Here is a 23446-nt window from a genome sequence, read left to right on the forward strand (position 1 = left end):
GATTCTGCTAATGCAATTTCTGCTTTGTCATTGCAGGAACATTCTAATGGGTTCGCATTGTCAACTGCCGTATCAGAATGACTGCGACATTGTAAGCCAACATCGGTTGTATCTGTTTAAACTTTTTATAAGGTTTTCCGTTGTTTTATTGCCGTTTTTGTGCTTGCGACTTGTTTCAGTTTTCTAATACTCCCCTTGGCTTGTACAGGCATTGCCACTCCCATTAGATTGCGACATTGGAGCTGATTCAAGCATTCAAATTGGAGTAGTAGTCCGCCGAGGCCTCGCATACGCTGGAGTCCAAAATAAGCCGTACTAACCCATTTCTTCTATATTCAATTCTAAACTATTTCTTGTCGACCTATTTCTGATTAGACATTCTTGACAGGTGAATGGCGTGAGTGCAAAGGAGACTCGGAAGTGATACGGATGCGGAAGCTGCACAGGTATGTGTTTTTCGTACAATGTCTGCATACCTAAATTATATCATTTCTGGAAGACAAGGTTGGTCGGTCGTGGCAGCGGATATAATATCCTTGGGTGTTATGGGTGCAGGCACGATGAATGCCCGACTTAGGGGCAAGATACACAACCTCTCGCGGAAAAACAATAAGGAAGCCGATCAAATCCTCGGTGTAAGCTTCTTAATTCTCAGCTTCATTTGGTGTTCTCGTTTGGATGTATGGGTCAGTAAATTGCATTGGTTATATGCGTAGTTTTTGATTTCTCGAGGCGTTGCTACTTTTGGCGATCGGCTTACTAACTCCTGTGCCTTACCGTAGTTCCCGGTTTTCGATATCAATGTAAATATAGGAAACATCCCGGGCTTAATTCAGTTCCGTTTTCTTTTAATTCCGTAGGATTACTGAATGGATGTTTTTGTGGGTGTGTGGGTTACTAATTGCTTTAATGCCATTGTTGTGCTTGTAAGTTTTCTGAATTTATTAAAAATCCTCATTACCGACATGTTCATGCGTTGCCACTTCCAGGAGATTGGATCCGCGGGAGCCGATTCAAGCGTTCGAGTTGTAGCAGTGCACAGCCTCGGCCTCGCATACGCTGGAGTCCAGAATGAGACACTCTAACCCATTTCTTCTTTATACACTCTTAAACTTTTTCGTCTCCACCTATTTCTAATTAGATATTCTTGGCAGGTGAATGGCGTGGGCGCGGAAAGAAGGCTCGGAAGTGAAACGGATTGGGAAGCGGCACGGGTATGCGTTTGTTGTAGAGTGTCCGCATCCCTAAATTTGAACATTTTTTGGAATATATGGCTTGCAAGTTGTGGAGGTGACCGTAATATCCTTGGTTCTTATGGGTGCAGGCACAAAGGAGGGTCGACTTGCGGGCAAGATGGGCGACCTCTCGCGGCAATGCTATAACGAAGCCGATCAACTCTCCGGTGTAAGCTTGTCAATTCTGAACTTCATTCGGTGTTCTCGTCTTGGTGTATGGGTTACTATTTTGCTTTGGTTATATGCGTAGTTTTAGATTGCTCGAGGCTTTGCTACTTTTGGCGATCGGCTTGCCGGCTCTTGCGCCTTACCATTGTTCCCGGTTTTCGATATCAATGAAAGTATTGGAAACTTCCCGTGCTTTATTCAGTTCCGTTTCCTTTTAATTCCGTAGGATAAATGACTGGATGTCGCTGCGGGTGTGTGGGTTACTAACTGCTCAATTGCCGTTGTTTTGTCTTGTAACTTTTCATAGTTTATTAATAATCTTCATGACTGATACCTTCATGCATTTTCACTTTCAGGAGATTGCATCCGCGGAGCTGATTCAAGCGTTCGAATTGTAGCAGTTATCAGCCAAAGCCTCTCATACGCTGGAGTCCAGAATGAGCCACTTTAACCCATTTCTTCTTTATTCCTTCTTAGACTTTTTATTTCTCCACCTGTTTCTGATTAGAAATTCTTGACAGGTGAATGGCGTGTGCACGGAAAGGAGACTCGAAAGTGATACGGATTCGGAAGCGGCATAGGTATGTGATTGTTGTCGAATGTGTGTATCCCTACATTTTAAAATTTTTAGAAGAAAATGTTTGCCGGTTGTGGAGGTGACAATAATACCCTTGGTTCTTATGGGCGCAGGAAAGAAGAATGCTCGAGTTGCGGGCAAGATCCGCAACCTCTCGCGTCAATACCATAAGGAAGCCCTTCAACTCTTCGATGTAAATTTATCAAATCTTCGGTTCGTTCGGTGTTCTCTTGTGGTTGTTTTGGTTCCTGATTTGCCTAAGTTATGTGCGCAGTTTTAGATTGCTCGGGGCGTTGCAAATTTTGGGGATGGCTTGCCGACTCCTGCGCCTTACCATTGATTCCGGTTTCCGATATCACTGTAAGTATACGAAACATCCCTTGCTTAATTGACTTCTTTTATCTTTAAATTCCGTAGGATAAGTGACTGGATGTTTCTTGTCGGTGTGAGGGTTACTAACAGCTCTTTTCCGAAGTTGTCCATTTAATATTTCTTAAATTTTTAATACTCCTCTAGACTGGCATATTCAGGCATTATGCTTTCTGGAAATTGCGTCCGCGGAGCTGATTCAAGCATTCGAATTGTTGCAGCAACCAGCCACGGCCTCGCATACGCTGGAGTCCAGAATGAGCCACTCCCAACCCATTTCTTCTATATACACTCTTAAACCTTTTTTTCTCCACTTATTTCTGATTAGATAATCTTGACAGGTGAATGGCGTGGGCGCAGAATGGAAACTCGGAAGTGATACGGATTCGGAAGCGGCACACGTATGTGATTGTTGTAGAATGTCTGCATTCCTATATTTTAACACTTTTGGAATATAACTTTGCCGGTTGTGGAGGAGGCCATAATATCCTTGGTTCCTATGGGCAGGCACGGAGAATGCTCGATTTGCAAGCAAGCTGTGCACGCTTTCACGACTTTACCATAAGGAAGCGGGTCCAATCTTCGGTGTAAGTTTCTCAAGTCTCCACTCTTCATTTTGTGTCCTCTTTTGGGTGCATGGCTTACTAATTTGCTCTGGTTATATGTGTAGTTTTGGATTGTTCGAGGTGTTGTTACTTTCGGGGAGGGCTTTTCGACTATTGCGCCATCCTGTTGTTTCCGGTTTCCGATAACAATGTAAGTATATAGGACACATTCTTTACTTAATGGACTTCCGTTTTCTTTTAATTCCTTCAGATAGGTGACTGACTATTTCTCATCAAGCTTTGAGTGGTGGCTCTACCGGAAATTGGCCGCCATTCATGATAGGGCTGTCAACGGGTGGGATCCGGGTTGAACCTCCGAACGGATCATTAATTGGAACAAAATCATAGACCCAAAACCATCCATTTTAACTTAAAATTTAGGTTGAAACAGTAACATTGGTTTAAAACCGAACCATTTAAGCTAAAACCAAAAAACCACTTTTCTTATTTAAATCGCAAACTAAAATTTAAACATTAATCCTATATCGTTAATAAAATTGATAGAAAAATATTAAGTTACTTATTTGTTAAAACGTTAAACACCTTTACTTCTCTATCTATCAGATTCGACACTTTAAACCTATGATAAGAGAAAAACTATAAGAAAATGAAGGAAATAATATATATGGCTAACAAAATAATCGGTTTTGGGCATGAATCGATTCGGGAGGGGCGAGAACCGGAACCGGCCCAATTATTTATTTCAGCATAATCATGGAACCGGATCCTTTATAAATAGTTGGGTCCATTCGGGCCAGATGGGTAGATCTGAAGCATTGACAGCCCCTTGAAGAACACGAACGATGAGAGCGATTGTGCTGCAACAAGGTTGGTATCCCGTTTTCTTCTCCCTTCGGACCTGTACTTTGTGGTAAGGACCTATCAAGACCCCACTCGTTGTTCGTACCTTTGTTATTGAAGCATTTGATGTTGTCCTGCGAAGTTGATTTTGGATTCGCACGAATCGATAGATTCTGCTAATGCAATTTCTGCCTTCTCATTGCAGAAACATTTTAATGGGTTCGCATTGTCAACTGCCGTATCAGAATGACTGTGACAGTGTAAGCTAACATCGGTTGTATCTATTTAAACTTTTTATAAGGTCTTCCATTGCTTTATTGCCGTTTTTGTGCTTGTGACTTGTTTCAGTTTTCTAATACTCCCCTTGGCTTGTATAGGCATTGCCACTCCCTTGAGATTGCAACATTGGAGCTGATTCAAGCATTCAAATTGGAGCAGTAGTCCGCCGAGGCCTCGCATACGCTGGAGTCCAAAAAAGCCGTACTAACCCATTTCTTCTATATTCAATTCTAAACTATTTCTTGTCGACCAATTTCTGATTAGACAGTCTTGACAGGTGAATGGTGTGAGTGCAAAGGGGACTCGGAAGTGATACTGATGCGGAAGCTGCACAGGTATGTGTTTTTCGTACAATGTCTGCATACCTAAATTATATCATTTCTGGAAGACAAGGTTGGTCGGTCGTGGCAGCGGATATAATATCCTTGGGTGTAATGGGTAAGGCACGATGAATGCCCGACTTAGGGGCAAGATACACAACCTCTCGCGGAAAAACTATAAGGAAGCCGATCAACTCCTCGGTGTAAGCTTCTTAATTCTCAGCTTCATTTGGTGTTCTCGTTTGGATGTATGGGTTAGTAAATTGCATTGGTTATATGCGTAGTTTTTGATTTCTCGAGGCGTTGTTTCGTTTGGCGATCGGCTTACTAACTCCTGTGCCTTACAGTTGTTCCCGGTTTTCGATATCAATGTAAGTATAGGAAACATCCCGTGCTTAATTCAGTTCCGTTTTCTTTTAATTCCGTAGGATTACTGAATGGATGTTTCTTGTGGGTGTGTGTGTTACTAATTGCTTTAATGCCATTGTTGTGCTTGTAACTTTTCTGAATTTATTAATAATCCTCATCACCGACATGTTCATGCGTTACCACTTCCAGGTGATTGCATCCGCGGGAGCCGATTCAAGCGTTCGAGTTGTAGCGGTGCTCAGCCACAGCCTCGCATACGCTGGAGTCCAGAATGAGACACTCTAACCCATTTCTTCTGTATACACTCTTAAACTTTTTCGTATCCACCTATTTCTAATTAGATATTCTTGGCAGGTGAATGGCGTGGGCGCGGAAAGAAGGCTCGGAAGTGAAACGGATTGGGAAGCGGCATGGGTATGCGTTTGTTGTAGAGTGTCTGCATCCCTAAATTTGAACATTTTTTGGAATATATGGCTTGCAAGTTGTGGAGGTGACCATAATATCCTTGGTTCTTATGGGTGCAGGCACAAAGGAGGCTCGACTTGCGGGCAAGATGCATAATATCCTTGGTTCTTATGGGTGCAGGCACAAAGGAGGCTCGACTTGCGGGCAAGATGGGCGATGTCTCGCGGCAATGCTATAACGAAGCCGATCAACTCTTCGGTGTAAGCTTGTCAATTATGAACTTCATTCGGTGTTCTCGTCTTGGTGTATGGGTTACTAATTTGCTTTGGTTATATGCGTAGTTTTAGATTGCTCGAGGCTTTGCTACTTTTGGCGATCGGCTTTCCGGCTCTTGCGCCTTACCATTGTTCCCGGTTTTCGATATCAATTTACGTATAGGAAACATCCCGTGCTTAATTCTGTTCCGTTTTCTTTTAATTCCGTAGGATAACTGAATGGATGTTTCTTGTGGTTGTGTGGGTTACTAATTGCTCTAATGCCATTGTTGTGCATGTAATTTTTCTGAATTTATTAATAATCCTCATCACCGACATGTTCATGCGTTGCCACTTCCAGGAGATTGCATCCGCGGGAGCCGATTCAAGCTTTCTAGTTGTAGCAGTGCACATCCACTGCCTCGCATACGCTGGAGTCCAGAATGAGACACTCTAACCCATTTCTTCTGTATACACCCTTAAAGTTTTTTGTCTCCACCTATTTCTAACTAGATATTCTGGGTAGGTAAATGGCGTGGGCGCGGAAAGAAGGCTCGGAAGTGAAACGGATTCGGAAGCGGCACGGGTATGCGTTTGTCCTGCGGAGTTAATTTTGGATTCGCACAAATTAATGGATTTTGCTAATGCAATTTCTTCCTTGTCATTGCAGGAACATTCTAATGGGTTCTCATTGTCAACTGCCGTATCAGAATGACTGCGATATTGTAAGCCAACATAGCTTGAATCTGTTTAAACTTTTTATAAGGGCTCCTGTTGCTTTTTTGTCGGTTTGCCGGATGCTGTGCCTTTCCATTGTTCCCGGTTTTCGATATCACTGAAAGTATAGGAAACATCCCGTGCTTCATTCAGTTCCGTTTCCTTTTAATTTCGTAGGATAAATGACTGGATGTCGCTGCGTGTGTGTGGGTTACTAACTGCTCAATTGCTGTTGTTTCGCTTGTAACTTTTCATAGTTTATTAATAATCTTCATGACTGACACCTTCATGCATTGCCACTTTTAGGAGATTGCATCCGCGGAGCTGATTCAAACATTCGAATTGTTGCAGCAACCAGCCACGGCCTCGCATACGCTGGAGTCCAGAATGAGCCACTCCCAACCCATTTCTTCTATATACACTCTTAAACCTTTTCTTCTCCACCTATTTCTGATTAGATATTCTTGACAGGTGAATGGCGTGGGCGCGGAAAGGAGCCTCGGAAGTGATACGGATTCGGTAGCGGCACAGGTATGTGATTGTTGTAGAATGTCTGCATTCCTATATTTTAACACTTCTGGTATATAACTTTTCTGGTTGTGGAGGAGGCCATATTATCCTTGGTTCCTATAGGCAGGCACGGAGAATGCTCGATTTGCAAGCAAGCTGTGCAAGCTCTCACGACTTTACCATAAGGAAGCGGGTCCAATCTTCGGTGTAAGTTTCTCAACTCTCCACTCTTCATTTTGTGTCCTCTTCTAGGTGTGTGGCTTACTAATTTGCTCTGGTTATATGTGTAGTTTTGGATTGCTCGAGGTGTTGCTACTTTCGGGGAGGGCTTTCCGACTATAGCGCCATCCTGTTGTTTCCGGTTTCTGATAACAATGTAAATATATAGGACACATCCCTTACTTAATGGACCTCCGTTTTCTTTTAATTCTTTCAGATAAGTGACTGACTATTTCTCATCAAGCTTTTAGTGGTTGCTCGACCGGAAATTGGCTGCCATTCAAGATAGGGCTGTCAACGGGTGGTATCCGGGTCCGGTCTAGGTAGAAGCACTCCCGAACATATCATTAATTGGAACAAAATCTTAGACCCAAAACCGCCCATTTTAACTTAAAATTTAGGTTGAAACAATAACATAGGTTTAAAACCGAACCATTTAAGATAAAAACAAAAAAAAAACCACATTTCGTATTTAAATCGCAAACTAAAATTTAAACTTTAATCCTATATCGTTAATAAAATTGATTGAAAAATACTAAGTTACTTATATGTTAAAACGTTAAACACCTTTATTTATCTATCTATCAGATTCGACACTTTAAACCTATGATAAGAGAAAAACTATAAGAAAAGGAAGGAAGTAATATATATGCCTAACAAAATAATCGGTTTGGGGCATGAATCGATTCGGGAGGGGCGAGAACCGGAACCGGCCCAATTATTTATTTCAACATAATCATGGAACCGGATCCTTTATAAATGGTTGGGTCCATTCGGGCCAGACGGGTAGACCTGAAGCGTTGACAGCCCCTTGAAGAACACGAACGATGAGAGCGATTGTGCTGCAGCAAGGTTGGTATCTCGTTTTCTTCTCCCTTCGGACCCGTACTTCGAGGTAAGGACCTTTCAAGACCCCACTCGTTGTTTGTACCCTTGTGATTGAAGCATTTCATGTTGTCCTGCGAAGTTGATTTTGGATTCGCACGAATCGATAGATTCTGCTAATGCAATTTCTGCCTTGTCATTGCAACAACATTTTAATGGGTTCGCATTGTCAACTGCCGTATCAGAATGACTGCGATAGTGTAAGCCAACATCGGTTGTATCTGTTTAAACTTTTTATAAGGTCTTCCGTTGCTTTATTGTCGTTTTTGTGCTTGTGACTTGTTTCAGTTTTCTAATACTCCCCTTGGCTTGTACAGGCATTGCCACTTCCATGAGATTGCGACATTGGAGCTGATTCAAGCATTCAAATTGGAGCAGTAGTCCGCCGAGGCCTCGCATACGCTGGAGTCCAAAAAAGCCGTACTAACCCATTTCTTCTTTATTCAATTCTATACTATTTCTTGTTGACCTATTTCTGATTAGACATTCTTGACAGGTGAAGGGCGTGAGCGCAAAGGAGGCTCGGAAGTGATACGGATGCGGAAGCTGCACAGGTCTGTGCTTTTTGTACAATGTCTGCATACCTAAATTATATCATTTTTGGAAGACAAGGTTGGTCGGTCGTGGCAGCGGCTATAATATGCTTGGGTGTTATGGGTGCAGGCACGAAGAATGCCCGACTTAGGGGCAAGATACACAACCTCTCGCCGAAAAACTATAAGGAAGCCGATCAACTCCTCGGTGTAAGCTTCTTAATTCTCAGCTTCATTTGGTGTTCTCGTTTGGATGTATGGGTTACTAAATTGCATTGGTTATATTCGTAGTTTTTGATTTCTCGAGGCATTGCTACTTTTGGCGATCAGCTTAGTAACTCCTGTGCCTTACCATTGTTCCCGGTTTTCGATATCAACGAAAGTATAGGAAACATCCCGTGCTTTATTCAGTTCCATTTCCTTTTAATTCTGTAGGATAAATGACTAGATGTCGCTGCGGGTGTGTGGGTTACTAACTGCTCAAGTGCCGTTGTTTCGCTTGTAACTTTTCATAGTTTATTAATAATCTTCATGACTGACACCATCATGCATTGCCACTTTCAGGAGATTGCTTCCGCGGAGCTGATTCAAGCGTTCGAATTGTAGCAGTGATCAGCCAAAGCCTCTCTTACGTTGGAGTCCAGAATGAGCCACTTTAACCCATTTCTTCTTTATTCCTTCTTAGACTTTTTATTTCTCCACCTGTTTCTGATTAGAAATTCTTGACAGGTGAATGGCGTGTGCGCGAAAGGAGACTCGAAAGTGATACGGATTCGGAAGCGGCACAGGTATGTGATTGTTGTCGAATGTGTGCATCCCTACATTTTAAAATTTTTAGAAGAAAATGTTTGTCGGTTCTGGAGGTGACAATAATACCCTTAGTTCTTATGGGCGCAAGCACGAAGAATGCTCGTGTTGCGGGCAAGATGTGCAACCTCTCGTGGCAATACCATAAGGAAGCCCATCAACTCTTCGATGTAAATTTCTCAAATCTCCGGTTCATTCAGTGTTGTTTTGTGGTTGTTTTGGTTCCTGATTTGCTTGGGTTATTTGCACAGTTTTAGATTGCTCGGGGCGTTGCCAATTTTGGGGATGGGATTGCCGACTCCTGCGCCTTACCATTGATTCCGGTTTTCGATATCAATGTAATGATACGAAACATCCCTTGCTTAATTGACTATTTTATCTTTTATTTCCGTAGGATAAGTGACTGGATGTTTCTTGTGGGTGTGAGAGTTACTAATTGCTCTGTTCCGGTAGTTGTGCATGTAACATTTCTTAAATTTTTAATACTCCTCTTGACTGGCATATTCAGGCATTGCGGTTTCAGGAAATTGCGTCCGCGGAGCTGATTCAAGCATTCGAATTGTTGCAGCCACCAACCACGGCCTCGCATACGCTGGAGTCCAGAATGAGCCACTCCCAACTCATTTCTTCTATATACACTCTTAAACCTTTTCTTCTCCACCTATTTCTGATTAGATATTCTTGACAGGTGAATGGCGTGGGCGCGGAAAGGAGACTCGGAAGTGATACGGATTCGGAAGCGGCACACGTATGTGATTGTTGTAGAATGTCTGCATTCCTATGTTTTAACACTTTTGGAATATAATTTTGCCGGTTGTGGAGGAGGCCATAATATCCTTGGTTCCTCTGGGCAGGCACGGAGAATGCTCGATTTGGAGGCAAGCTGTGCAAGTTCTCACGACTTTACCATAAGGAAGCGGGTCCGATCTTCGGTGTAAGTTTCTCAACTCTCCACTCTTCATTCTGTGTCCTCTTCTGGGTGTATGGTTTACTAATTTGCTCTGGTTATATGTGTAGTGTTGGATTGCTCGAGGCGTTGCTACTTTCGGGGAGGGCTTTCTGACTATTGCGCCATCCTATTGTTTCCGGTTTCCGATAACAATGTAAGTATATAGGACACAAATCTTGCTTATTGGACTTCCGTTTTCTTTTAATTCCTTCAGATAGGTGACTGACTATTTCTCATCTAGTTTTGAGTGGTGGCTCGACCGAAAATTGGCCGCCATTCAAGATAGGGCTGTCAACGGGTGGGATCCAGGTCCGGTCTAGGTAGAAGCACTTCCGAACAGATCATTAATTGGAACAAAATCTTGGAACCAAAACCGTCCATTTTAACTTAAAATTTAGGTTGAAACAATAACATAGGTTTAAAATCGAACCATTTAAGCTAAAAACAAAAAACAACTTTTCTTATTTAAATCTCTAACTAAAATTTAATCTTTAATCATATATCGTTAAGAAAATTGATGGAAAAATACTAAGTTACTTATATGTTAAAACGTTAAACACCTTTATCTATCTATCTATCAGATTCGACACTTTAAATCTATGATAAGAGAGAAATTATAAGAAAAGGAAGGAAAGAATATATATGGCTAACAAAATAATCGGTTTTGGGCATGAATCGATTCGGGAGGGGCGAGAACCGGAACCGGCCCAATTATTTATTTCAACATAATCATGGAACCGGATCCTTTATAAATGGTTGGGTCTATTCGGGCCAGATGGGTAGACGTGAAGCGTTGATAGCTCCTTGAAGGACACGAACGATGAGAGCGATTGTGCTACAACAAGGTTGGTATTCCGTTTTCTTCTCCCTTCGGACCTGTACTTCGAGGTGAGGACCTTTCAAAACCGCACTCGTTGTTCATACCTTTGTTATTGAAGCATTTGATGTTGTCCTACGAAGTTGATTTTGGATTCGCACAAATTAATAGATTCTGCTAATGCAATTTCTGCCTTGTCATTGCAGGAACATTCTAATGGGTTCTCATTGTCAACTGTCGTATCAGAATGACTACGATAGTGTAAGCCAACATAGCTTGAATCTGTTTAAACTTTTTATAAGGGCTCTTGTTGCTTTTTTGTCGGTTTGCCCGATGCTGCGCCTTTCCATTGTTCCCAGTTTTCGATATCAATGAAAGTGTAGGAAACATCCCGTGCTTTATTTCGTTCCGTTTCTTTTTAATTCCGTAGGATAAATGGTTGGATGTTGTTGTGGGTGTGTGGGTTAATAACTGCTCAGCTGTCATTGTTTCGCTTTTAAGTTTTCTTAATTTATTAATAATCCTCAGGTCTGACACTTTCATGCATTGCCAATTTCTGGAGATTGCATCCGCGGAGCTGATTCAAGCGTTCGGATTGTAGCAGTGATCAACCAAAGCCTCTCTTACGCCGGAGTCCAGAATGAACCACTTTAAACTATTTCTTCTTGATTCTTTGTTAGACTTTTTATTTGTCCACCTATTTCTGATTAGAAATTCTTGACAGGGGAATGGTGTGTGCGCGGAAAGGTGACTCGAAAGTGATACGAATTCGAAAGCGGCACAGGTATGTGATTTTTGTTGAATGTGTGCATCCCTACATTTTGAAATTTTTGGAAGAAAATGTTTGTTGGTTTTGGAGGTGGCCATAATATCCTTGGTTCTTATGGGTGTAGGCACGAAGAATGTTCGAATTGCAGGCAAGCTGCGCAACCTCTCACGACATTTCTATAAAGAAGCCAGTCAACTGTTCAATGTAAGCTTCTCAATTCTCCACTTCATTCGGTGTTCTCTTGTGGGTGTCTGGGTTACTAATTTGCTTTGGTTCCATGTTTTGTTTTGGATTACTCGAGGCACTGCTACTTTTTGGGAATGGACTTGCCGAATCCTGCACCTTACCATTGTTTCTAGTTTCCGATGTCAAATGTAAGTATAGGACACATCCCAAGCTTAATTGACTTTTGTTTTCTTTTAATTCCGTAGGATAAGTGACTATTTGTTTCTTGTGGATGTGTGGGTTACTAATTTATTTATTGTCGTTGTTGTTCTTGTACTTTTTCTTAATTTTTTAATACTCCTTTGGGCATCTTCAAGCATTGCCACATCTAGGAGATTGCATTTATGGAGCTGATTCAGGCGTTCGAATTGGAGCAGTAATCAGCCACGGCCTCTTATACATTGGACTCCAGAATGATCCACTCTAACCAGTTTCTTCTATAATTACTTCTAAATTATTTTTTGCCCACCTGTTTCTGATAGGATATTCTTGATAGGTGAATGTTGTGGGTGCACAAAAGAGACTCCAAAGTGAAACGGATTCGGAAGCAGCACAGGTATGTGTTTGTTGTAGAATGTCTGCATTCCTATATTTTATCATTTTTGTAAGACAAAGTTTTCCGGTTGTGGAGGCAGCCATAATACCCTTGGGTCTAATGGGTGTCGGCATGAAGAATGCTCGAATTATGGGCAAGCATGCAACCTCTCATGGCATTACTATAAAGAAGCTGGTCCACCCTTCGGTGTAAGCTTTTCAATTCTTAACTTCATTCAGTGTTTTCTTGTGGGTGTATGGGTTACTAATTTGCTCGGGTTATATGTGTAGTTTTGGATTGCTTTTTTTGGGATAATTTTAACACGCCACAACTCTGCCCAGTTCAACCAAAGTTCTGGTGAGATTAAAAAGTTTCAAAAGCCCATGTAAATTCACTCAGATAATAGTCATGTATGAAGTCTGAGGTAACTAGGTGTCAAGGCTCACATCTGCTTCTCTTTCGAAATAAACATATGAAAAACATGTGGGCAACCATTTCCCGCAACATCAGATGATATTTGAAAGATAGTTGAAGATGGGATAAATATTTTCCTTTAACAGTATAGCATTTTCATCTGTTACACACAGAATTTGATATTTTCTTTATCTGCCCATATAATATCAACATTTGTGTACATGCATCATGAAAGAATACATAGTAGACTACAAGTTGGCTTGCACTGCTTTCAAAACCAAGTTTTGTGGGATTCTGCAAGATTGATGAGAAGATTCCATGCCCTTCCTACTATCTACAACTGGTGAGTAGAAAATGATCCTTTTCCTTTGCAGTTTCTTAGGAGTAGATGCAGCTGCTGCAACAAAAGTTGTCACTCCAATAGAAAATCAATGAAATACCACAGCACTGACATATCTATAAACAAATCAATGAACACAGGCCATCCGTTGCCACCTCTTAGCTCAGGAAGACCTCTCTATATGAATATACATTCTGTAGACTTATCCCAAGCTGAATAAGTGACTGTTTCTTGCATCTCATAGGTGTTTTTGCCCCAAATTTACATGTATGCATAAGATACATGGATTTGGTAGCAGTCCAGAGGCTTTTTTATGAGACTTCTGTGTCTCTCAACACTATCTGGCTTCTTCTGATGGTAGCAGTGGGTCCGTGTTGGTCATTCATAACTACTCCTGGTATCTGCAACACATTGAGAAAAGCACTCAGATCCATGGTTATAATGGTCTTTATTTTCCTTTTCTTCTTTGGTGGGGTTGGGGGGGGGGGGGGGAGTACTGAAAGAAATACTTTGGTACTTTGATGTATGGGGGTTATAAGCTAAGGCCTAGTTCCCCTCACCAAGGTCATAAACGGTTTTTTTTACTTATTAATAAAATTTAATGGTCCAACCAACCAGAGCACTGCGAATTCCATTGTAATAAAAGATCTATTTTTTAAACATATAAATGTAAAGCATTGAATGTCATGGTATGTCAAAACCTAGGGATTTGGGAACCTTTACAGCTTAAAATAGTTAAGCTTTTGAAATAACAACCATGTCAACGAGTCAAACAGAAAATCATAATGACATCAATGAGTCATTGGTGCGTTATTCTAATAAGAACCTTCTGAATCTGGAAGTAATAAATAATGCATATCAAGGAACAATGTAGAGCTAAATGCAAATATCACAATCAATTAAAAAATGACAAATAATAGCATATCAAAACACACCTCATCCATGCCATCAGCGTCTCTGGTATCTAGGAAACCTTTGATCAGTTAGTTGAAAACAACAAGATTTGGATGTATTCCAAGATCCTTCATCCTGTAAACAAATCTCAAAGAATCCTTCATATAACCCTCTTTACAATTCCCATTTATAATGATACCACAAGTTCGTTCATTGGGCTGCACCTTGTTATTCTACATCTCCAATATCAACCTTTCAGCCATCTTAGTGTCCCCGTTCTGAGCATAAACTCTTGCAAGTGTTATATGTGACAAGATCAGGTTGCAAACCAGATGCCACCTGCAATTCCATATCCTTTGATCAAGGTGTTGAAAGTGTTTCTTGTGGGTTTACTGCTCCCTTTCATGTTCCAAAAGGTTTTCATGGCTTCCTCAAAATTGCCTGATTCTGAGAAACCATTGTTAATAGCATTAAAAAAAATTGAATTGGGTTTCATCCCACTCTCTTCCACTTTAGAGATAGTGAAGGGATTGATTTGAAGTGCTTCTGCATGGTCCAGGCAATTAAGAGAGTTGTGTATGTTATCAAGGATGGCCTGTGGCTCTCTTCGATTAAGCTATCACAAATGAATTGCACTTCATGGGGTTTGACTCTTTCAATCAAAATGTTCATTAGTTTTGTTTTTGAGCGAACTTTTTGGCAGCTACCTTTGCTCAAGCACACAAAGTAGTGGGATTGAATTTGGGAACCAAGGGAACTTGAAATTGGACGTAGCTGACTCTTCTCAGTTGAATGTGGTTCCTGCCAAGTTGAATAACCATCAGAATTTGACCCTTAAAAAAATGTATCCAATTTTCATTGATTAACAACTATTACATAGACACATATTTGGACTCAGAAACAACTAAGAATCTGTTCAAATTTCATTGTGATGAAAGGTCTGCTCTGTTTCTTTTTTCAAGGGATAGATCTTCTTGCCCCTCTCCACCTTCTGGATTCATAAAACTGAATTTTGACGGCTGTAGTGTCGGGAATCTAGGGCCTTCTGGAATTGGGGGTGTGTTCAGGAATGAGGAGGGGATTATTTTATCTTTGTTTTCAGGCCCTAATGGAGAAGGAGGCTCACTTAGAGCTGAGATCTTTGTGGCTTTGGAAGGTATCCAAAAAGCTAGGGACCTGAACATTAGGAGTTTCATCCTTGATGGTGATTAGATGGCTAAAGGAAGATAATAGCAGCTTGTGCAGGTTTAGCAATGAAAGGGAGAAATTCAAATGGCTTACTAGGGGTATTGAGGTGAAGTTCAACTGGGTGAAAAGAAATGCCAACTCACTTGCTGATGGTCTAGCCCAAGGGGCGAATAGGGGTTCTTTATTTTGGGCTAATTTCTAAGTCTTTTATTGTATTCTAATTGTGATGAAAGGTATGCTCTGTTTCTTTTTCAAGGGATAGATCTTCTTGCCCCTCTCCACCTTCTGGATTCATAAAACTGAATTTTGACGGCTGTAGTGTCGGGAATCTAGGGCCTTCTGGAATTGGGGGTGTGTTCAGGAATGAGGAAGGGATTATTTTAGCTTTGTTTTCAGGCCCTAACGGAGAAGGAGACTCACTTAGAGCTGAGATCTTTGTGGCTTTGGAAGGTATCCAAAAAGCTAGGGACCTGAACATTAGGAGTTTCATCCTTGATGGTGATTAGATGGCTAAAGGAAGATAATAGCAGCTTGTGCAGGTTTAGCAATGAAAGGGAGAAATTCAAATGGTTTACTAGGGGTATTGAGGTGAAGTTCAACTGGGTGAAAAGAAATGCCAACTCACTTGCTGATGGTCTAGCCAAACAAGGGGCAAATAGGGGTTCTTTATTTTGGGCTAATTTCTAAGTCTTTTACTGTATTCTAATGGTGGGGAGCCAAGTCATTTTATCTCCCTCTTTCTTGTACTTGAATTTCACTTCTTTAATAAAATTTTTCATTTACTGATAAAAAAAAAGAAAGATATTGGACTTAGGTAAACATTAATGGATTTGGTTATTAGGGTTGACCCAATATACTTGACTAGCTGATGTTCTTGTTGAACAATGTTGAGAAAGTTTAGGCAAGGGTGCTTTTAGTCTTTACCTCTTCCCTTTGTACTCTTTTTGTATTTGGGCGCTCAAGTAGAGACCTCTTTGTAATTTCTTATTTCAAAATATATAGTGTCTTTTGAGAGTGTGAACAGTAACAAGAACACACCACTCGACACATTCCTCTCTTCTTCTTCTTTCTCTATTTCTTTCTCATACAAACACAGATTTACAATACTAGTTGACAACTTGGTATCAGAGCAAGGTTAAGGCACTTGGGAATACTTTTCTTGATGACTCTCTTGCACGAGATGAACTACTGACGTCAGACCGCCGCTGGACGATGTCAGCAATCCGTACAAGTGTCAGCAGCAATACATGAATCATATATGGTTTGATTCGCCCTGATTCTAGAAGATTTTTGGTATGGTTCTTGTCTTGTTTGAAGCTTTTATGATTTATAATAGATTTTTCAAGCAGAAAATCGCAAAAAATCCAGATCTGATGTCGAGCCTTATATACATTGTTTAATCAGTTTTTCTACTGCAAAACCTAGACCATTCAGGTCGTTTTTTACCTTGGGAGCAATGGGGAGTGGTCCCGTATTTTTCTAAGCCCTAGACAATTTTTGGGAGATTTTCTTCTCCCTCTATTTTGGCGCCAACTTAGTTTTTTTGTTCTTTTTTTGCTTAACCGTGTGGTGGCCTTGTTTCTTGGGTCCTTAGCTGTGGTTAAGTATTTGGGGCCCCTTTCGGTTGATGCGAAAGTGTTTTGATAGATTATGGAATCATTAAGGATGTACAGATGGTTTCCAGTGTGTTCCCGGGAAGTGCAAACATTTCCAGTGGTATGATAACTACTGTAAAACTTGATAGAACCAACTTTTTAGAGTGGTCCCAATCTACTAAGCTTACCATCACTGGGAGAGGTAAACTGGGATTCATCATAAGAAAGGAGGTGAAGCCAAATCTAGAAGATCCAAAATATGCGAAGTGGGAACAGGATAACTCCCTTGTAATGTCTTGGTTGATTTGCTCAATGCAACCTCATATTGCTTGAAACTACATGCTTCTTTCAACGGCCAAAGATATTTGGGATAGAGTTATTGCCACTTATTCCCAAGTTAACAATACTGTAGCCAGAGTATACCAGCTTCGAAGGGAAGCTTGCAATATGCGTCAGGGGGAGAGATTTGTGGCTATGTATTTCTCTTCTCTACAGTCTATCTGGGAAGAAATGGATCACCTGAAGACTCTTGTATGGAAGGACCCTGAAGATGGTGAGCAATATCAAAAGTATATAGAGGAGAATGGAGTCTTTGATTTCTTGGTTGGCTTGAATCCAGAGTTTGATTTTACTAGGCAACATATTCTTAGTGTTGGCAATGTCACTCTTGCTTCCACGTACTCCCTTGTACAAGGGGAAGAGAGTAGAAGGACAGCCATGATGCAACCTCCTATAATTGATCACTTTGCCTTTATGTCATCTCGATCAAAACAAAACACTAGTAAGCACCATGTTATTGAGAAAGCTGAGGATGTGGTTTGTGATTATTGCAAGAAGCCAAGACATACTAAGGAAAAGTGTTGGAAGCTCAATCCTCACTTAAAACCACAAAAGTACAAAACCGGGAGGAAGAGAAATGCTCACTTGGCTACAGTTGGTAATGATGCTCAACCTTCTAATGTTCATGACTCCTCTGATGTAATGGACAAACTCAGGAATATACTGTTACAGCTGGAAAAGGGTGGTACATCCTCCTCGTCCGGTTCTGGACTTGGTAATCCATCTAGTTCATATGCCAAGACAGATACTACACTTGTTTGTTCCACATCTTTTAGTCCTTGAATTGTAGACTTTGGGGCCAATGCCCATATGACTGGTATGCCTTCACATTTTACCTCATATAAGTTAACCCCAGGGAAGGGAAAGATTACTGTTGTTGATGGATCTCAAACCCCTATTTTGGATTAGGGTGAAGTCAAACTCACTCATAAACTTTCTCTTGGATCGGTTCTTCATGTGCCCCAATTACATAAAAGTTTGTTGTTTGTTAGTTCTCTTACAAAATCCCATAATTGCTCAGTGACCTTTTTTCCTACCCATTGTGTTTTTCAGGACTTGAGCACGGGGAAGATGTTGTTGGGCCTTGGGCCCATAAAAGCTTGTTGAGTGGGCCGACTTGTGTTTAGTTTATTTTCTTTTAAATTAAGATGTTGTTGGGCCTTGGGCCCATTAGTTTTTATTTTTTAAAGAGCTGTAATTACTTAGTTTGAGTTGCCACCCTACTAAGGGCATCCTTGTAATATCTCATACTTAAGTTTTATAAATAGAATGAGGGGCTGGCGGCTAGGGTTATGTTAATCTATCCTAGTCGACCTTCTTCTCTTTTCTCCCCTTTCCTCTCTTGCTGAAATCCCCAATTTTCTACTCTTTCTTTCACAAGAAGCTTGGCTGAAATCAGCACATAAGGTTTTCTACTTGGTATTAGAGCAGGTTGAAGGTTCTTGAAGAGATTTATTCCTGCAGCCCTAGATCGGTCGATTGCATGGAGTTTTAAGAGGCTGATCGAAGCTTTCAGGTAAGCCCAGTTTTTGGATTTTCTTGATGGATCTGTATGCCTTGTAGCTGGTCTAGGGTTTCTCATCAGAATCAGGAAAAACTGGAGAAAGGGGAAGAGCCCTGATTTTGTTGGACTCTTCAATTTTGACCTAGGCAGTGGCGCCCTATTTTTCTAGGGTTCCTTTGGGTTTTTTGTAAGGGGTGATTCAAGTTCCATGTGGTTTGGAAGCCTCTAGAGAGGGCGGTTGCTTCTTCTCTCTCTTCTCCCCATCCCACCGAAAAGGAATCTTTCATGGGGAGAAAGTCTAGGACACCAAAGGAGTGTCGTTGGTTTCAGAAGGTATTATGTTTATTCTTGTTGCATTTTTTAGCTATTTTCTGGACCTCTTTGAGACACATGGAGGGACACAGAGTTGAATATAAGCCCGGGAATGAAATGAGACCAGTGGGAGGAGGTGCTGGAGACCCCTTCGGAGCCGGAACCATTACTACAGTTAGGTTGGATGGTACAAATTACTTAGAATGGTCCCTATCTGCAAAGATGGCCATTGGGGCTCGTGGAAAATTGGGGTATATTACTGGTGAAGAGGTAAAACCCGAAACTGGCAACTCTCGGTGGGTGCAAGAAAATTATATGGTAATGACATGGTTGTGTAATTCTATGTTGCCACATATAAGTAAAAACTTTTTATGGGCAAACACTGCTAAGGAGATATGGGATGGGGTTGCAGAGACTTATTCACAGAAGGAGAATGTTGCTAGGGCTTATCAACTGAGAAATCAGATTATTGCTACTAGGCAGGGAGATAGATCTGTTGCAGCTTAGTTTTCAGTCCTTAAGACCCTGTGGCAGGAGATTGACCATCTAGAGACCTTTGCTTGGGAAACCACCAAGGATGCAACTACCTATCAAAAACACTTGGAGAAGTATAGGGTGTTCGAATTCCTTGCTGGCCTTAACCCTGAGTGTGACATTGCACGACAGCATCTTCTTTCCAGGGACAGTGTCACTCTCTCCCAAACATATGCATTTGTCTCAGGAGAGGAGTGCAGGAGGGATGTAATGATGAAGAATCTCATGTCTGATCAGTCTGCTATGGTAAGTGCTTGAAACCTAAACAGAATGGCAATGAGAACAAGAAGGAAGACAAAAGGGACTTAGTCTGTGACTACTATAAGAAACCAAAGCATACAAGAGATACATGCTGGAAGCTTTACCCACATCTTGTGCCGACCAGATTGAAGAATAAGAGAGGAAATGCACATATGGCAGTTACTGGTGACACTCTGGCCCCCCCTACTACAGCTGCCTTGGAGTCTGTTGCAGCTGCTGCAGTAAGGGCCGAGCTTGATAGATTTGGGTTACTTCTGAATCAGAGAGATACAGCTAGTTCCAATTCAGCCACAACCAGACAACAAGGTACAGGTAGCACAGGTGGAACTCACTCTACCTCCCTTGCCCACACAGGTAGTCCACATGTCACTGCAAACTATGTTTCTGCTTCAGGTAAGGAGAGATCTCCTTGGATTATAGACTCTGGAGCCTCAGAGCACATGACCCATTGCTCCACCATTTTCTCCTCTTACCAGCTCAGTTCTAGCAGAGATAGGGTCTCCACAGCTGATGGATCCCATGTTCCTATTGCTGGGAAGGGATCTGTCAAGATTAATGATTCCATTTGTTTACCCTCTGTCCTCCATGTTCCTAGATTGAGCACCAACTTGTTATCTATTAGTAGTTTGACTAAGAATCTGAACTGCTCAGTAATTTTTTCTCCTAGACATTGTATTTTGCAGGATCTGGATTCAAAGAGGACGATTGGGAGTGGTCGTGAAGTGAATGGAATCTACCTCCTGGATACTCTTCCAATTCACCAAAGTCATCATGTTTGCAAGGACAGTGAGTCAAAACTTGTGGATCGGATTATACTTTGGCATAATCGTCTGGGTCATTTGTCTTTTTCTTCTTTAAGTTCTTTGTTTCCAAAACTGTTTGAGTCTGTGAGTCTGTCAAGGTTAAAGTGTGAAGGTTGTGAACTTGGAAAGCATTGTAGACACTCTTTTAAACCGAGTAATAAAAGATGTTCTTCTCTTTTTGATGTTATTCATTCGGATGTGTGGGGCCCTTATCATGTTCCCTCTATGGGCGGCTATCGCTATTTTCTTCTGTTTGTGGATGATTTCTCTCGATATTCCTGGATTTACTTGATGAAATCATGTGATGAGGTACCGTCCTTGGTGAGGCAATTCCATCAGATGGTATTGACACAGTTTGGAACTAGAATCAAGGTGTTCAGATCTGACAATGCTAGAGAATATTTTGAGAGACATCTTGCCTCATATCTGTTGGAGTATGGTGTTGTCCATCAGAGTAGCTGCTCCTACAGTCCACAACAGAATGGTGTTGCAGAGAGAAAGAACAAACACATTGTTGAGATGGCAAAAAGCATGATGATCACAGCGGCAGTTCTGGTTCGGTTTTGGGGTGATGCTGTTCTCACGACAGTATATCTGATTAACAGGATGCCTTCTCGTATACTTGGATTCAGCACTCCATTCAGCCTTCTTTTTCCTTAAGGGGAGATGTTTCATATTCCCCTAAGGGTGTTTGGGTGTGTTTGCTTTGCGCATATTCTTGGTCCTTACCGTTCGAAGCTTGATCCCAAGGCAAAGAAATGTGTCTTCCTTGGATATGCAGAGAATCAGAAAGGGTACCGCTGCTATGATCCAGTCTCTAGGAACCGGTTTGTTACTATGGACATCACCTTTTTTGAATCTGCATACTTCTTCTCAAGGAATCCTTCTCAGGGGGAGTGTTTTGGGGAAGCAAGATAGCAGTCTATCCCTCTCTCAGTTCCAGTTCCAGTTCCTGTGTCTACTACTGTGCTTGACAACCATCCGATATCACCTACCTTGCCACCCCCTTTGCGTTTCGTCTCACAGTATTACTCACGGCAGAGACTTCATAAGGAGGTTATTCCACTACGGCAGAACTCACACCACTTCGTGTCGATCCCTTGGAGACTCCAGATTCGGCTGATACAGATCCAGGTATTCCTCTTGATCCCTCTACTATTTCAGTTCCCATTGGTCCCACTAACACTGTTACAGATAACCTTGATCTCCCTATTGCTCTTAGAAAAGGGAAGAGGAAGTGCACTGCTCATTGCATATCACAATACTTATCTTACAATGGACTTTCTCCTTCCTACCGTGCTTTTCTCTCTTCTCTTGATTCTGTGTCTATACCCAAGGGTGTTAGTGAGGCTCTCTCCAAACCTGAGTGGAAGGCAGCTATGCAAGAAGAGATGGAAGCTTTGATTAAGAATCAAACATGGGAGATTGTGGACCTACTAGAAGGCAAGGAGGCAGTTGGATGCAGATGGGTTTACACAGTAAAGTATAAGGCAGATGGAAGCATAGAGAGGCACAAGGCAAGACTTGTTGCAAAAGGAAGACCTATGGCATTGATTATCTAGAGACCTTTGCACCAGTTGCAAAGATGACCTCGGTTCGGATACTCCTTTCTCTTGCTGCCTCATACTCTTGGTCCTTGTTTTAACTGGATGTGAAGAATGCTTTCCTAAATGGAGATCTACAAGAAGAGGTGTATATGGATCTTCCAGCTGGTTTTTGTGATAATGCTAAAGAGGGAAAGGTATGCAAGCTGAAGAAGTCACTATATGGCTTGAAACAATCCCCCAGAGCATGGTTCGACAGATTCAGAAAGGCCCTGATTGTTTTTGGCTACACTCTGAAGGGATAGGAAATCCATCACATGGACGCCCAAGATTGCGGAATAAAGGGGGCGAATTTCAAAAATTTTTCTTTCCCTTCAACTGAGAATCGAATTCCCTATTCAGAAAATCATATTTTCAAGGATCATTCTTGAACCATAAACTGAACCAGATCTGAACCAAAAGGAAGAGAGAGATAATACCTGATACAGAGAAATAATATCTCTCAATGGAGGTGTTCACGCCCAAGGTAGAAACCAAAATCCGCTCCCACTGAAGATGGCGCAGTGCAAGGTGGAGCAGAATCAGCAGTGTCCTTCCTAAGAACTTGATTCTTTCTAAGAATCACCTGGACGACTTGTGAATACAACTTCTACCAATCTTTTCTCCAAAAGATTGGAATCAAGATCCAATCTTGATTTCTCCCAAGCAATGGAGATCGAACTGCTATAGGCGGCAGCTGCAGGAAGGAGGCGGCTAGAGAGAATTTGCAGGGTGCAGAGTTCTCTCCTCTGTGATCTTAGCTCTGAAGACTAGACTGAAGGGATAGGAAATCCATCATATGGACGCCCAAGATTGCGGAATAAAGGGGGCGAATTTCAAAAATTTTTCTTTCCCTTCAACTGGGAATCGAATTCCCTATTTAGAAAATCATATTTTCAAGGATCATTCTTGAACCATAAACTGAACCAGATCTGAACCAAAAGGAGGAGAGAGAGATAATACCTAATACAGAGAAATAATATCTCTCAATGGAGGTGTTCACGCCCAAGGTAGAAACCAAAAACTGCTCCCACTGAAGATGGCGCAATGCAGGGTGGAGAAGAATCAGCAGTGTCCTTCCTAAGAACTTGATTCTTCCTAAGAATCACCTGGACAGCTTGTGAATACAACTTCTACCAATCTTTTCTGCAAAAGATTGGAATCAAGATCCAATCTTGATTTCTCCCAAGCAGTGGAGATCGAACTGCTATCGGCGGCGGTTGCAGGAAGGAGGCGGCTAGAAAGCATTTGCAGGGTGCAGAATTCTCTCCTCTGTGATCTCAGCTCTGAAGACAAGACTTGAGTCTGTTGGATGTTGTGTCTAAAGGCTG

At 41.6% G+C, this 23446-nt stretch overlaps 3 long non-coding RNA genes and 1 pseudogene across 3 annotated transcripts; 3 read left to right on the plus strand and 1 right to left on the minus strand.

Moving 5' to 3' along the window:
* Positions 1 to 5250: 5250 nt before the first annotated feature.
* Positions 5251 to 6623, plus strand: LOC148844645 (uncharacterized). Its single transcript, XR_016101964.1, has 4 exons — positions 5251 to 5388; positions 5744 to 5968; positions 6053 to 6107; positions 6406 to 6623. It is a non-coding gene; the product is annotated as an uncharacterized LOC148844645 (long non-coding RNA).
* A 468-nt stretch (positions 6624 to 7091) lies between these two features.
* LOC148844646 (uncharacterized) lies at positions 7092 to 8268 on the plus strand. The gene is made up of 3 exons (XR_016101930.1): positions 7092 to 7913; positions 8031 to 8133; positions 8210 to 8268. It is a non-coding gene; the product is annotated as an uncharacterized LOC148844646 (long non-coding RNA).
* Positions 8269 to 9147: 879 nt separating this feature from the next.
* LOC148844647 (uncharacterized) lies at positions 9148 to 10884 on the plus strand. The gene is made up of 5 exons (XR_016101804.1): positions 9148 to 9223; positions 9305 to 9391; positions 9562 to 9801; positions 9908 to 9987; positions 10071 to 10884. It is a non-coding gene; the product is annotated as an uncharacterized LOC148844647 (long non-coding RNA).
* Positions 10885 to 13413: 2529 nt separating this feature from the next.
* Positions 13414 to 16440, minus strand: LOC148844648 (pentatricopeptide repeat-containing protein At5g25630-like; annotated as a pseudogene).
* Positions 16441 to 23446: the final 7006 nt, after the last annotated feature.

Source organism: Nelumbo lutea, chromosome 7 (genome assembly GCF_056320005.1).
Source record: "Nelumbo lutea isolate HS-2025 chromosome 7, American lotus-T2T, whole genome shotgun sequence".
Classification (NCBI taxonomy): Eukaryota; Viridiplantae; Streptophyta; class Magnoliopsida; order Proteales; family Nelumbonaceae; genus Nelumbo; species Nelumbo lutea.